The sequence below is a fragment of the Gossypium hirsutum genome, chromosome A12 (genome assembly GCF_007990345.1).
Source record: "Gossypium hirsutum isolate 1008001.06 chromosome A12, Gossypium_hirsutum_v2.1, whole genome shotgun sequence".
In the NCBI taxonomy this organism is placed as follows: domain Eukaryota; kingdom Viridiplantae; phylum Streptophyta; class Magnoliopsida; order Malvales; family Malvaceae; genus Gossypium; species Gossypium hirsutum.
In genome coordinates, this window is record NC_053435.1 from 21,916,094 (window position 1) to 21,931,650 (window position 15,557).

The 15,557-nt window shown below is 37.2% G+C and overlaps 1 non-coding gene across 1 annotated transcript; it reads right to left on the reverse strand.

Annotated features, from left to right (window-relative positions):
- Positions 1-233: 233 nt before the first annotated feature.
- On the reverse strand, positions 234-340 carry LOC121211501 (small nucleolar RNA R71). Its single transcript, XR_005906725.1, has one exon. It is a non-coding gene; the product is annotated as a small nucleolar RNA R71 (small nucleolar RNA).
- Between the last annotated feature and the right edge of the window lie 15,217 nt (positions 341-15,557).

Sequence of the window (15,557 nt, forward strand, 5' to 3'; positions counted from 1 at the left end):
ATGGCTTGCAGGATGAGGATCCCAACACTTATTTAGCCAACTTCTTAGAACTATGCAATACATTTAAAATTAATGGCGTTTCTGATGATGCCATACGTCTTCAGTTGTTTCCCTTTTCATTGAGGAACAAAGCTAAACAGTGGTTGAACTCGTTACCATGAGGGTCAATTACTACTTAGGAACAAATGACCGAAAATTTTTTACTAAAACATTTTCCACCGGCTAAAACGGCTAAATTACGTAATTATATCTCTTCTTTTGTGCAGATGGATTTAGAAACACTCTACGATGCATGGGAGAGATACAAAGACCTTCTGAGAAGGTGCCCTCGCCATGGGTTGCCGCTTTGGCTCCAAGAATAAACATTTCACAATGGTCTGAATCCTTCAACTTGGCAAATGGTTGACGCAGCAGTGGGCGAAACCATCAACAATAAAATACCGGAAGATGCCTATGAGTTTATAGAGGAAATGTCATTGAATAACTATCAGTGGCAAGTCATGAGGATAAAGCCAGTGAAAATAGCCGGCATTTATAACGTCAATTCGGTCACCATACTTTCTAATCAGGTAGAACTCTTGAATAAAAAGATTAATGGTTTTCTTAGTTCTTCATAGGTTCACCCAGTAATGCAGTGTGAAGCAAGTAGTAGTGGAACAAACCATTCGGAATACCAACCTTATGGCCACACCATGGATATCGAGCAATTAAACTACATGGGTAATAATCCTCGACCTTAAAACAATCCATATAGTAACACTTATAATACAGGTTGGAGGAACCACCCCAATTTCTCGTAGGGCGGTCAAGGAAATCAAAGACCACAACATCCTCCGGTCTACCAACAACCACCCTACCAATAGGAAAAGAAGCCAAACCTTGAAGAGGTGCTCTCAAAGTTTATATGAGTGTCAGAAACTCATTTTTTAAACACCGAGACAGCACTTAAAAATCAACAAGCGTCGATCCAAAGCTTCGAAACTCAGATAGGCCAGCTTTCCAAATGACCACAAGGTAGTTTGCCAAGTAATACCGAACCTAACCCAAGGGAACAACTCAACGCAATTAATATTGAAGATGACGAAGGAGTCATTGAGCTTGAACCAAAACCGAGGCAAGAAACTATGGTAAGCAAAGGTCAATGTGAGGTAGATCAAAATACAAACAAACCTGTGACTGTCGAATATAAACCTCGTGTGCCATACCCCAACGCGACAAGGAAAGACCGCTCAGGTGAACAATTTGGTAAATTCCTTAAACTCTTAAAAAAATTACATATTAACTTACCTTTTATTGAAGCTCTATCGCAGATGTCAAATGCAATGAAATTTTTAAAGGAGCTTTTAGCAAATAAGCAGAAGTTGGACGAGGCGTCGCATGTAGAGCTGAACGCAGTTTGCTCGGCCATTCTCCAAAATAAACTACCCAACAAACTAAAAGATCCAGGGAGCTTTACTATTCCTTGCTTAATTGGTAGTTTAGATGTTAATCATGCATTAGCTGATCTAGGGGCTAGTATCAATGTCATGCCTTACAAAATGTTTAAGCAACTAGGTCTTGGGAAACCCAAACAGACTAGGATGAGTATTCAATTAGCAGATAAAACTATAAGATTCCCTAGAGGTATTATTGAAGATGTGCTAGTTAAAATCGATAAATTTATATTTCCCGTTGACTTTATTGTTCTAGACATAGAAGAGGATACCAACACTCTCTTAATTCTAGGAAGGCCTTTTTAGCAACTACTAAAACCATTATTGATGTTGGCACAGGTGAACTCACTCTCCGGGTGGGAGACAAAACAATCACCCTTCAAGCTCGCAATTCTGGCAACACATCAAGAATTGAAGGTGATCATTTAAACCATTCTACTAAAACTAACAATATGGTGTAACCTATTTTGCAGAAAATGAGTCTGAAGGAAGTACACGAGTCATTCCCAAGCACTAGTAGAGGACCTGTTCATGAAGATCGGAGATTACAAATTGAGGAACTCGATGAATGGCGGACGCACAAACCAAGAACACCCGACAAACCAAAACTATGCCAAAACGAGCCCGATACCTCTCTAAATCAACTTAAGGTTGGTGATAAGGTCTTATTAGATGCCACCGAATGAGGAAATCCCTCTTACGGTACTCAGTATTTTTCTATTCAGTACGGTGGAGGTGAGTCATCCCAAGTTTGGCACTTTTAAGTTAAACAACACCCTATTAAAACCTTATTTTGATGAGATTGATAGGAGGAATGAGGAGTATAAACTCCTTAAACAACCATGACCATTCACTGGAGAGGTAAGTCGAGCTTAGACTATAAATAAGCGCTTCTCGGGAGGCAACCCGAGCACTAACAATATTAATTTCTTTAAATTTTGGTATTTAACTCCTAACTTATTAATAGAAATCTTGAATACAGGTGTTTTCACAGAGACACGGCCAAGCACATAGGCGTGCTTAAGGCCGTGTGAAAACAGGACAAGGATTTCCCTAACACGGGCTACGATAAAATGCCACAGCCGTGCGATATGGCCGTGGTCGAGCCTGCCAAAACAACACGGGCGTGCGACACGCCCGTGTGGAAGAACAGTGGTGAACCTGTTAAAACAACACAGGCGTTCGACACGCCTGTGTGGAACACCTGTGGTCGAACCTGTTAAATTAACACGGGCATAGGGCTTGCACACACAGGTGTGGGAGAAGCGAACGAAGCTAGACACAGCCGTACGATACGACTGTGTGAACCCATACGCCCGAGGAACACGGGCTTGTACTAAATGTCAGACGCGCCCAAATTTGAAATTCGCGAATCACACGGGCTGAAATTGGGGAACATGGGCGTGTGCCCTGGTCGTGTGGCCCAAAATCTATAAATGCCCTACACTATTCACTTTCTTCCCCATTCAAAAACTCTAACCCTAGCCGTTGCAACTCCACACGGCCTCCTTGCCACGCCCGTGCGCCGCCTACAACTCCATTCTCGACGCCAAATCTCTCCCCTTAGCATTTGTTAACTCCTTTTTCTTTTATTTCATTGATTTATAATGCTATTTATCATATTAATCTATATTTTTCATGATATTTCCATATTGATAATCACATAAATTTCATTTATCAAACAAGTTATCATCTTTCTCATGTTTAAAATCTTACTCATTACATGATTTCTACACTTCATTCAATTAGTTAGAAGTGAATATTTATGGCTAGGATAGTTGAAATAATCATGCATATTTTGTTGACATCTCTTTCCATTCATATAGTATTCTGCATTCCATTCCTTTCCATTTTTACTTATATTACAATGCTCATGCCATAAAGAAATGGGTCATTGAATTTATTGTTTTAATTGAATTTAGTAATTATGGCTGAATATAGTTATGCATTTTCCTTTTCGAATTTATTCGCATTCCTTTTATATGTTATAAATTGTTCACTCATCAAAAGACGAATTGATGTTTCCACTTACAGGTACACAATGTCGTCTTTAAGAGGAAAGAAAATCGCCGTACCTGCTTCAAAGAAGAGGAAGGGAGCGTCCTCCTCCGTAGGTCCAACCGCGAAAATTCGTCACCCTTTTCTACAGTTTCCCCGAAGGCCCTAGGAAGAACTTTTCCAGATACTTTGGGCCCAACCTTTAATTACGGGCCGCTGCATCGACTGGGTTACTGTAGAACAAGTTCAGATGGCTGATGCGATTCGGGCCCTCTTAACCACCGACCCTTGGGAGCTGTTCTTTGGGATCATCGAACCAACATACCTCGAGCTCACGATGGAACTATGCTCAACGTTTCATCTCCAGACCGTAATGACAAACTACGATGATCCCGGCACAGTGCAGTTTCGCCTAGGCGGGTTAGTCCACCAGCTAAGCATCCCAGAGTTCAGTGCGGCACTAGGTTTATATACGGAGGAGTTCAAAGAGGAGAATGAACTACATGCTCTCAGTCGCCACATACATTTCTCTCCCTCGAAGTGCTGGCACACTTTGGCCCCTAGCACGGCCTCCTACAATCCTAGCCACTCCAAGGCATTAGTTCTCCCACCATCCTCGAGGTACTTACACGCTATTTTAGCTCACACGATTACATGGAGGCGAGAGAGCACTGGCGTCGTCAACACCCATGACGTCTACTTCTTATGGTGCATGTCGCAAGGGCACATCATCGACCTTGCCTATTTCATTGCCCTTGCGATTTAGCACCAGACAGAGCGGCATCAGAAGGGGGTCATCTCCTTTGGCCCCTGCGTGACTCAACTGGCACGACACTTTGGGCTCCTCAACACTGCGGCCCAAGAATCATCCCTCACCCTCATCGTCCAGATGTCTCCATAAGGCATCTCAAGCATGCTTAGCATGAGGATGATCGAGAGGCGCCGAGGAACCTACCCTCCCCAGTATCGTCTCGCCCAATCTACCGAGGAGGAGGCCTACGAGGACATTCTTGATGATGTCCCTCCACAGCATGAGGACCCACCAACTCAGCCACCACCACCGTCTCATCCAGTTCATGCGGCAACTTCATATGTTGACATCTCTGAGCGCCTCACCCGATTCAAGCAATAGTGTTTTCAAAGATTTGACAACATTGATGCTACTCTACAGTAGATTTGTCAGCACCTCCACATCTCATCGCCAGTCCCACCTCGCGAATCATCCGGCGATGAAGATGCTTAAAAACATTTATTTAGTATTTTATGTTTTTAATTTTTATTAAAACTGCCTTTTATTTTTATTTTTATTTTTAGTAGATTTTAGAATTTTATTTTTAATTATCAATTTTGGTTTTTCTTTATGAGTAACTATTCTTCCTAATATCCCCTAAAAAGTTCCTAATTTTATCACAGTTATATAGAGCCCTCAAGCTCATCGTCACATAGGAACTAAAACTCCACCAGGAAAGATTCTCCACGACTGCCATATCTTGCTCGCCCACGACGATAGTTACCACTATGATAATATCCTTTTGGCGCAGGACTTATGGCCTAATGAACCTCTACGACCGCTGGAGTATCCTCCTCCATTCTCGAACTGATTCCTCTCTAGAACTCCAGTTCGAGGAATTCATCATACAAAAAGTTTCACTTCTCTCCCTATCTTAATTTTATATACTCTAATATCTATCTTTGTACATTGAGGGTAATGTACATCTTAAGTGTAGGGGGTATTTATTTCATTATCAGAAAAATTCCTGAATGATTACCTTGTTCTCTTGAAAAGCTCTCATATCATATTTAGGATAAATTTTAATTGATTTATGATTTTGATTGATATATCTTGAATTAAAACATAGGGATTTATGCATTGATTATTTAAACTTTAAGACATTAGAGAATCCAGCATGATGAGTTGATTTTTAAGAATTTAAAATTATAGCTTGTTTCCCCAAGTCTAGGTATTACTTTGAATTGGAATTCACGAGTCTAAACATCAAAACAGCCATAATTTTTGTGAGATTTTTTAGCCTTTTGAGCATCTATTAATTCTTTCATGCTCACTTTTATTATTGCTTTGAGTGCGTCAGTATTGAACTGTTGGTCTAGAACTTACTTGATTATGCATGTCGAGACCACACCATTTGATTTGATATGTCAAAATGATTAAGCCACTTAGGATTAACCCACTCATGCCATGAAAAGCCTACCTTCACGATTAACCCCTAGTAAACCTGCTTGAGCCTAACAAGCCATTTCTTGTATTACCCTTAACATTAACCTTTAACCCATTATTGTTGAAATCCCCTAAATTAATCTCTATTTTTGTCGAGATTTGAGTTGAATGGATTACTTAGCTATGTTTTGTTCTTAATAGTTAGTCTATATTATTTAACTTGTTCTTAAAAAAAACCTATGTATACAAATTTGTAATTTCATATTCTAAGAAGAAGCTCTGTTGTACGTAAGTGAAGATTAACTCTTTTTCTAGTTAGGTAATTTTTCAATTCAATCTCAATTCTAACCCTTTCTTTCAGCTTGTGACCACACCCCCTAACCAAGCCTCACTACAACCCTCTAAAGACCTTTTGATTGATGTATTATCTTAAATTATAGTGGTGGAGATTTGATTTTCATGCAAGCCTACGGTAATGACTTTTCATTATTGATTATTAGTGCTTCATTTATTGTCCTTAAACACCTCGAGTGATTTGAGTGAATCTTTAGTGAGGATTTAAAACTCTGTGATATTCTGAATCAAAGGTAATTACTTAGATGCGGAGAGACACGTATGTTTGCATGATTAAATACTCAACTTGGAATGTTTGAAACTTTTATGTTCTTTTAGTTGAATTCTCAGTGTATGATTACCTATGGATTATTCTGAGATATTATCGATAGAAATTATAAGTTGAGAAGAATTTATTTTGATTATGAGTTGAGAATTTTGCTTAAGGACAAGCAAATGCTTAAGTGTGGGGGTATTTGATAAACCGTAAATTATACATATTTTCACCCCATGTTTAATGCATTTTGTGGATGATTTCTAATTAGAAATGGTGAATTCGATGCTCCTAATGCTTAATTTCATGTTTTATACTTAGGAGAGCATAGGAGAGCAAAAGGAACAAGAAATGGGCCAAAAACGGAGAAAATGGGCCAAGGTACGAAATCAACATGGCCTGGACCTCCTCACACGGGCAGACCACATGGCCGTGTCAATTTGGCAGGCTTGAGCATGGCCTGAAGTAATGGAACACGGGCGTGTGCCACGGGCGTGTCCCTGTCGAGCCCAAGTTGAGTCCAATTTGGAAAAGGCTAATTTTGAGGGCTTCTAGGCATTCCAAAGCCTATAAATACACCCTAGAGGAGGAAGAAAAAAGAGATGAAGAATAGGGAGTAAGGAATTACTCTAATGAAGCTGATTGATTCATCTCAGAAGCCGGATTCATCAGCAAGACTGAAGATCTCTCATCAATTTCCCTTCAGGAGTTTTGGGTTTTCTTTATGTTTTGTATTCTTTATTCTTCTGAGATGTTTTCTTATTTAGTTATGAACTAAAACCCCTAAATACCTAAGGGGAATGAAACCTAAGACGAATCTTGTTATTATTTTTTGAATTGCATGATAAATATTTAACTTGTTCTTAATTATGTGTTCTTAACTCTTGTTTTGATATCCCAGGATACTGATTCAAGACATGCTCTTATTCAGAGGAGGAATAGACCCTGTCTAAGAGTACATTTGCCATAATTAAGCGGAGTTGATTGCGCGCCTAGACATAGGGTGACAAGATTTTGCCGGATTAGGGTGAAACCTAATAAGGGGATCCATAGATCGAGTTAATGCAACCCTAGAGTGTTAATTAGAGAAAAGTATCGGTTATTCAATCTAGGGATTAGATGTTATTAGTCTTGAATAGGGATAATAACATAACTTAGGGATCTCTACGGAACAAGTTGAATGAATAAATCATCCAATTCGGAACCAAAATAACAAGTAAAGTTTAGGTGAATTTTTCCTTAGGTATTGTCTTAAGTCAATCGATTTTTCCTAAAAGCAATTTCCCAATTCTTTTCTCTGTCGTTCTTAGTTTAGATAATTAGTTAATTAAAACAAAACCTCTTTATTCTTAGGCTAGATAATAAAAACACAGTCATTACTAGTACTTTTAGTTCCTTTGGGTTCGACAATCCGGTCTTGCTAAAACTATACTGTTGTTCGATAGGTACACTTGCCTACATCGCAATAATAGTTAGTTTAAGAACGAGTAATTATAAATATTAAAAACCTATCACGAAACCACGCGATCAATACCTTATATCAATAAAGCATTCATACTTTAAGTATTTCAAATATACATATTCTTTTCAATAATTACAAGTATAGAAAATTTTGATTATAATTATACGAACTTACCTCGTAACCTCGGATAAAATTATCAGCTATTTGTCCACTTTTCATTTTCCCCGATCTAGTTCCCATATTTGCTTATCTTGATCTATATAATATCAAATTAACTCATTCAATCTTTCATTCAATTCAATTTAGACTAAAACATTCATTTTGGCTAATTTACAATTTTACCCCTAGACTTTTGACTACTTTTCAATTTAGTCCTTAACACATAAAAATGCAAAATTGCATAATTAATCCATAACCCATGAAATTAAAATTTCATAGGGACTCCTAACAGCCCATATCTTTCATTATTTCACCTTTTAACCACCACATTTTGTAATTTCACAATTTAATCCTTATTTTGCATTTTTGTCAAAAATCACTTTATAAAACTTGTAAAACCATCATCAAGCTTCCATAATATATCATTAAACATCAAAGAAATCAAGCATTCAACAATGGCATCTTTCAAAATCTATAACAGTTTCAAAAACGAAGGTACGGGCTACTAGATTAAGCTGTAACGAGATAAAAAATGTAAAAATTATTAAAAATGGATCAAAAACCGTACCTTAATTGCTCACTAAAGCTTGGTTGAATGAAAGAAGTAAAAATTGTGTTTATTCATCCTAATTTTTGGTTGAGAATGATGAATGGAGAAGGAAATTTTGTTTTGTTTTATTATAATTAACCTTAATTGACCATTTACTATTTTAACCATAAAAATAATTCAAAATTACACCATTTTCCATGCTATCATCATCTACTAACCAAAATTGGGCTATTTATCACTTAAGGAACTTTACTTTAAAGTTTTATAGCTATTTGAAACTTTTAGCTAATAGAACACAAGTTTTACACTTTACGCGATTTAGTCATTTTTACCGAATTAAGCATTTAAACGATAAAATTTCTTTACGAAACTTTCACATAATAATTCTATCATGATGTAAACCTTATTAAAATAATAAAATAATATTTTGACTTTATATTTGTGGTCCCAAAACCACTATTCCAATTTGACCTAAAAACGGGCTGTTACAACTCTCCCCTCTTAGGGATTTTCGTCCCCGAAAATCTTACCGTTGAAAAGGTTAGGGTACTATTTTCGTATAGCTTCCTCGAATTCCCACGTAGCTTCCTCGACCCCATGTTTATGCCAAAGAACCTTTACCAATGCTATGCGCTCATTTCTCAACTCTTTGATTTCACATGCCAAAATCTTAATTGGTTCTTCATTATACGTCAAATCAGCTTGTATTTCAACATCTATCGGCAAGATAACATGTGATGGATCAGATCTGTATCGACGTAACATAGAAACATGAAAGACATTATGAATCATTTCATGTTCTAATGGTAAAGCTAATCGATATGCTACAGGCCTTATTCTCTCGGTAATCTCATACGACCCGATAAAACGCGAACTCAACTTTCCTTTACAACCAAATCGAAGAACCTTTCTCCATGGTGATACTTTTGAAAACACTTTGTCTCTAACTTAAAATTAAATTTCTCTACGTTTCAAATCTGCATAGGATTTCTGTCAATTTGAAGCTGCTTTTAAACCTTTTCGAATCGTTTTCACTTTTTCTTTAATCTCTCTGATCAATTCAACACTGCGAATCTTTTTCTCACTCAATTCAGTCCAGTGTAGCGGAGTTCGACACTTGTGACCATATAAAGCTTCATACGGTGCCATTTTTATACTCGTTTGGAAACTGTTGTTATATGAAAATTCAATCAAAGGTAAATATTTTTCCCAACTACCTTCAAGCTCTAAAATACAACATTTCAACATGTCTTCAAGAATCTGGATAACTCTCTCAGCCTGACCATCAGTTTGAGGGTGAAAAACAGTACTGAAACTCAATTTCGTACCTAAGGATTCTTGCAATTTCTTCCAGAATCGTGACATAAATCTTGGATCTCTATCAGAAATAATAGATAATGGCACACAATGTAACCAAACAACTTTAGAAATGTACAATTCAGCTAATCTGTCAAGTGAGTAATCTGTACGTATCCATATGAAATAAACAGACTTCGTTAGTCGATCAACGATAACCTAGATAGCATCTTTCTTTTTCAGAGTTAAAGGCAATCCCGAAACAAAATCCAGTGTAACTTTATCCCATTTCCACTCAGGAATCAATACAGGTTGTAGTAAACCAATGGCACTTGATGTTCAGCTTTCACTTGCTAACATATCAAACATTTTGATACAAACTCTGATATATCCCGTTTCATTCCCGACCACCAGTACAACTATTTCAAATCATTATACATCTTGGTACTACCCGGATGAACTAAAAAACGACTATTGTGTGCTTCACGCAGAATTTTCTGACAAGATCTATATTTTTCGGTACACAAATTCTATTTTGGAACATTAAACAGTCATCAGTTCCAATATGAAATTTTGAATCAGAATTAAACTCATATTGAATTCGTTTAGCTTGTAGTTCATGATCATCTTTCTGAGCTTCACAAATTTGTTGAAGAAATATCGTTTTAGCTCTTAATTCAGCTAAAATAGACCCATCATCACATATCATAAACTGAGTGTTCATTGCTCGCAACACAAACAATAATTTTCGGCTTAAGGCATCAGCAACTACATTAGCTTTTCCCGAGTGATAATCAATCACAAAGTCATAATCTTTTAATAACTCGAGCCATCTTCATTGACGCAAATTCAAATCCTTCTATGACGTCAGGTATTTCAAGCTTTTGTGATCTGTAAAAATGTGGCATTTCTCACCGTATAAGTAGTGTTGCCAAATCTTCAATGTGAATACAATTGCTTCTAGCTCTAAATCATACGTCGGATAGTTCTTTTCGTGCGGTTTCAACTATCGAGAAGCATAGGCTATAACTTTTCCTTGTTGCATTAGAACACATCCTAAACCATTTAATGACGCATCGCTATAAATCATATATTTTTTTCTCGATTCCGGTTAAGCCAAAACCGGTGCTTCAGTTAACAATACTTTCAATTGTTCGAAACTCTGTTGACATTTTTCTGACCATTCAAACTTTACGTCTTTTTGTAGTAGTTGTGTCATTGGTGTTGTAATCATTAAAAATCCTTTCATGAATCTTCGGTAATAACCCACTAAGCCCAGAAAACTACGGACTTCAGATACGTTTCTCAGAGGTTTCCAATCAACAATAGCAAAAATCTTGCTCGGATCAACTCTAATACCATCGGCTGAAACAATATGTCCCAAAAATCCAACCTTTTTGAGCCAGAACTCACATTTACTGAACTTTGTGACTAACCTCTTATCACGTAGAGTTTGTAACACAATTCTCAAATGCTCGGTATGCTCAAATTCATCTCGTGAATAGATCAGAATATCATCAATGAATATAACAAAAAATCTATCTAAATACAGTCTTAATATTCGATTCATCAAGTCCATAAAAATGGTAGGAACATTGGTTAAACCGAAAGGCATAACAAGAAATTCATAATCTCCATACCTTTTTCTAAATGCGATTTTGATGCATCTGACTCTTTAACTCGTAGCTAATAGTAACCTAATCCCAGATCAATCTTTGAAAATACTGTAGCCCCTTTCAACTGATCAAATAAATCATCAATTCGTGGTAAAAGGTATTTGTTCTTTATAGTTACTTTATTAAACTGTATGTAGTCAATACCCATTCTCATAGTGCCATCTTTCTTTTTCACGAACAGTACCGGTGCACCCTAGGGAGAATAACTCGGTTGTACAAAACCTCTGTCTGTCAATTCTTGCAACTGAGCTTTCAACTCTTTTAATTCTGTGAGAGCCATTCTATACGGAGCTATCGATATCGGTGTTGTTCTGGGCACTAATTCAATACCAAATTCAACTTCTCTGATCGGAGGCAAACCGATAATTCTTCTAGAAATACATCCTAAAATTCACAAACAACAGGTACGGACTCAATATTTGATTCTGACACTTTTGTGTCCAATATGTATGCAAGTTATGCATCATAGCCCTTTTTCAAATATTTCTGAGCTAAAATAGATGATATTACAACTGGTAATTCATTCGAATCATCAGACTGAATCCGAAGAATCTCACCATTTTGACATTTCAATTTGATAGTCTTTTGTCTACAATTCACAACTGCATCATGCATAGTTAGCCAATCCATTCCCAAAATAACATCAAACTCATCGAAGGATAGAAGCATCAAGTCAGCCCAAAAACAGTAACCCCGAATCATTAGGGGACAATTCTTACAAATTTTATCCACTAAAACAGACTTGCCTAAGGGGTTCGATACTTTAATTACAAACTCTGTAGACTCGACATGTAAACTCTTTTTAAATACTAAATTCATGCAGATGTATGAATGGGTTGATCTAGGATTTATCAACTCAACTACATCAGTATCCAAAAGAGAAAAAGTACTGGTAATAACATCTAACGATGATGCCTCCTGTAACATCCTGAAATAGGGCCTAGTCGGAACAGTGGTTTTGGGACCACAAATCTGACATCAAAATATTTATTTTATGATTATTATGAGGCCTAGAATATTAGTATTTTATGTGTTAAAGTTTCATGAAGAAATTTTAAGTATAAGATGTCCAATTGAAAATTAGGGACTAAATTGAATAAATTGCAAAACTTGGATTCTAGAAGCAATTTGTATTAAATTGCTTTAGATTATGAATTAGAAGGTCTTGGAGAGCAATTTTCCCAAATTCTAAATTTTTGGACAAAAATAAGCTTGCACGGATGAAAATTTAAAGAAAGGGCATAAGGGCATTTTGGTCATTTGTCATTTTAATGAATTAAAATGGGAAATATCAAGCCAAAATCAGCCATTTTCTCCTTCATCCAGCCGAAAATTTGGGGTTCTCCATAGATAGGGTTTCAAGCTTTCCAAGCTCAATAGTAAGTACTCCTAATCCCCGTTTTTAATGTTCTTTATATTTTTGAAATCCCGGTAGCTTGCTCTCTCCATTTCTACCCATATTTCAAACTAGGGCTCATGTTCAAAAATTTACCCATGCATGAGTTATTTGTATTTTGATGGATTATGAAAGAATATGAAAGATAAATGTGTATTAAACATATTTTCCAAGTTAGTTTTAATAAGAAACCCTTATAGGGACCATTTTACAAAAGATGTAAATGTGCGGTAGAAATGAGGAAAACATGGAAATTGTGGGCTACCATAAGAAGTAAAATTGGCTAGGCTTGAGTGAGATAGAAATTGCATGTGCTTCATGATACGAGCCTAGGGACTAAATCGTAAAAAATGTCAAAGGTTAAGGGCAAAATGGTCATTTGGACCGAGTAGATATTAAACTTGAAATGTATAATGTGGGGGTATTAATGAGTTAATTTTGCTGTTATAGACCCTGAAGATCAAATTCCGGAGGTTGATCATGGTAAACGTAAGGTTTCAGAATAATCAAAACACAATCCTGAAAAGAATACCAGGTAAGTTCGGATAACTTAAAGTAAACCCTTAATATGCATAATTGAATGATTTATGAATGCATGATGATTGCATTTATTATTAGCATGAAATATCATGGAAATGCATATTGATGGTAACATGTGAAAAATGTCTCGGATGAGGTTGACAAAGGGAATTCGATGGATAAACCCTCATTGATATGTGTAACGAGATCCTGCATGTGTTATAGTAAGGATATAGCCCGGACGGGTAATCTGTGATCTCGAGTATAGAAAGGATCTAGCCCGGATGGGTGTTCCTTGAATGATCGAGCCTCCCGAAGAATATATGTGCATTGAGGATTTAGCCCGGACGGGTAATCCTATTAGGGTCTGAATTTAGCCTGGACTAGTAATTCAGATCCAAGTTCATTAAGGGTGTTTTTCACTATAAAGGATTTAGCCTGGACTGGTAATCCCGACATCACCTTATGAGTTTATGATATGGGGGATTTAGCCTGGACTGGTAATCCTGTCATGAGATGTGAGGTACGCGGGAGTGCATATATGTGAAATGATCATTCGTAAGAATTGACGAATAATGGGTATTCCATCGAGATTTCCTAGAAACTCAACGGGATTAATATGATGTATGTCAATAAGATGATGAATGATGAGCTCATCTACATAAATTATATGCTGCTTTGTTATATGACTAACTTATTGATTGAGTACATGTGATAGGAAATCATTTCATAATTGATGATTTCATGATTTAAGTGTGGATGTATGCTAATTACTAGGTAACTTTACTTTCCAGTTATTTGAGCTTACTAAGCATGAAAATGCTTACCCCCTCTCTTTTCTCTATTTTACAGAGCTCGAAGACTCATAAGGATTGGAAGATGGTTGGAGAAGCAACACACTATCAACTAGTCAAGCTTTGGTATAAAGACACTTCTATTTTGTTAATGGCATGTATAGGGCTTTGAGTATTTTGTCATATGTGTCATTTGAATTGCCAAATGAAGGCATGTAAAGATGTATTCATCGATTTGTATAAGGCCATGGAAATTGGCATATTTGGAAGTAGGCTATGACCTGCCTTTATATGCATGCTTATGTTCTTATATGATGGATTGCTACAATTGGCAATGAGTTCAAAAACGAGCCAAATTTTGGATGTGCTACAATAACATAGAAACCCATAAATACTAGATGGCAAATAACCTTTTTGTATGAAACCAATGATATGAGATTTCTATACAACTAAGTTCATCAAGATCATTTACAAGTGTATAATCATGTTTTACTTTGAATTTGGTATCTATTAAGAAAAAGAAGTAGAAAGGGGTGACTAAAGGCTTGGAAAATACCCTATTAAGGTCCACATGGTTAGACACACGGGCGCATGTCTAGGCCGTGTGTGACATACAGTCCATCCCCATGGGCGTGTGGTATGGCCGTGTGTCCCCTGCACCTAAAACTTTAAGTCAAATTAGCACACGGGTAGGACACACGGGCATGTGTTTGAGCCGTGTTAATTTAACAGAATGCTCAATTTTTGGACACGGGGTTAGCCCAGGGCGTGTGTCTTGGCCGTGTCTAAAAGTCAGTGTTGCCCACAGGTTAAAGGCATAGACGTGCCCTAGGCCACACGGGCGTGGGTGACCACACGGCCCCTCATACACGGGCGTGTGACACTTCTAAATAAGGAAATTTTCTAAAGTTATTACATGTTCCCGGTCCTATCCTGAGCTATCTCTATGTATATTTATGGCCTTGAAGGCCCATTTAAGGGACAAGATGTGAATGCTGAAAATTTTACATCTGAGTTAAACCTGGTGAGTCGATTCAGTATGTTTTAAATGTAAAGTTTCGGTAATACCTCAAACCCTATCTTGATAACGGATACGGGTGAGGGGTGTTACATTTATTGGTATCAGAGCTACGGTTTAGTCGGTTCTAGGACTACCGTAGAGGATGTTAAAGGTTCACTATACATGCCATTACTTTAATGTTGATAGTGTGACGCCTCCTAATTGTTTAAATTGTTTTGAATATAGTAAATGTCTTCCAATTGAGCACAAGATGAGTCCGAGGGAGCTGAGAGCCGAGTCCCTGAAAGTGCTAGTGGCAATCGAGTCGTGACTAAAGACGCTGCAAAACCAGATGATCGAGCCTCGGCAAGAACGTATGCTATACGTGCTTGAGAGGAAGCTACTGCTCCTGATGTTATTACGGGTACTTTTTCTCTTTTTGATACAAGTGTTGTTGCTTTAATTGACCCGGGGTCGACGCATTCATATAT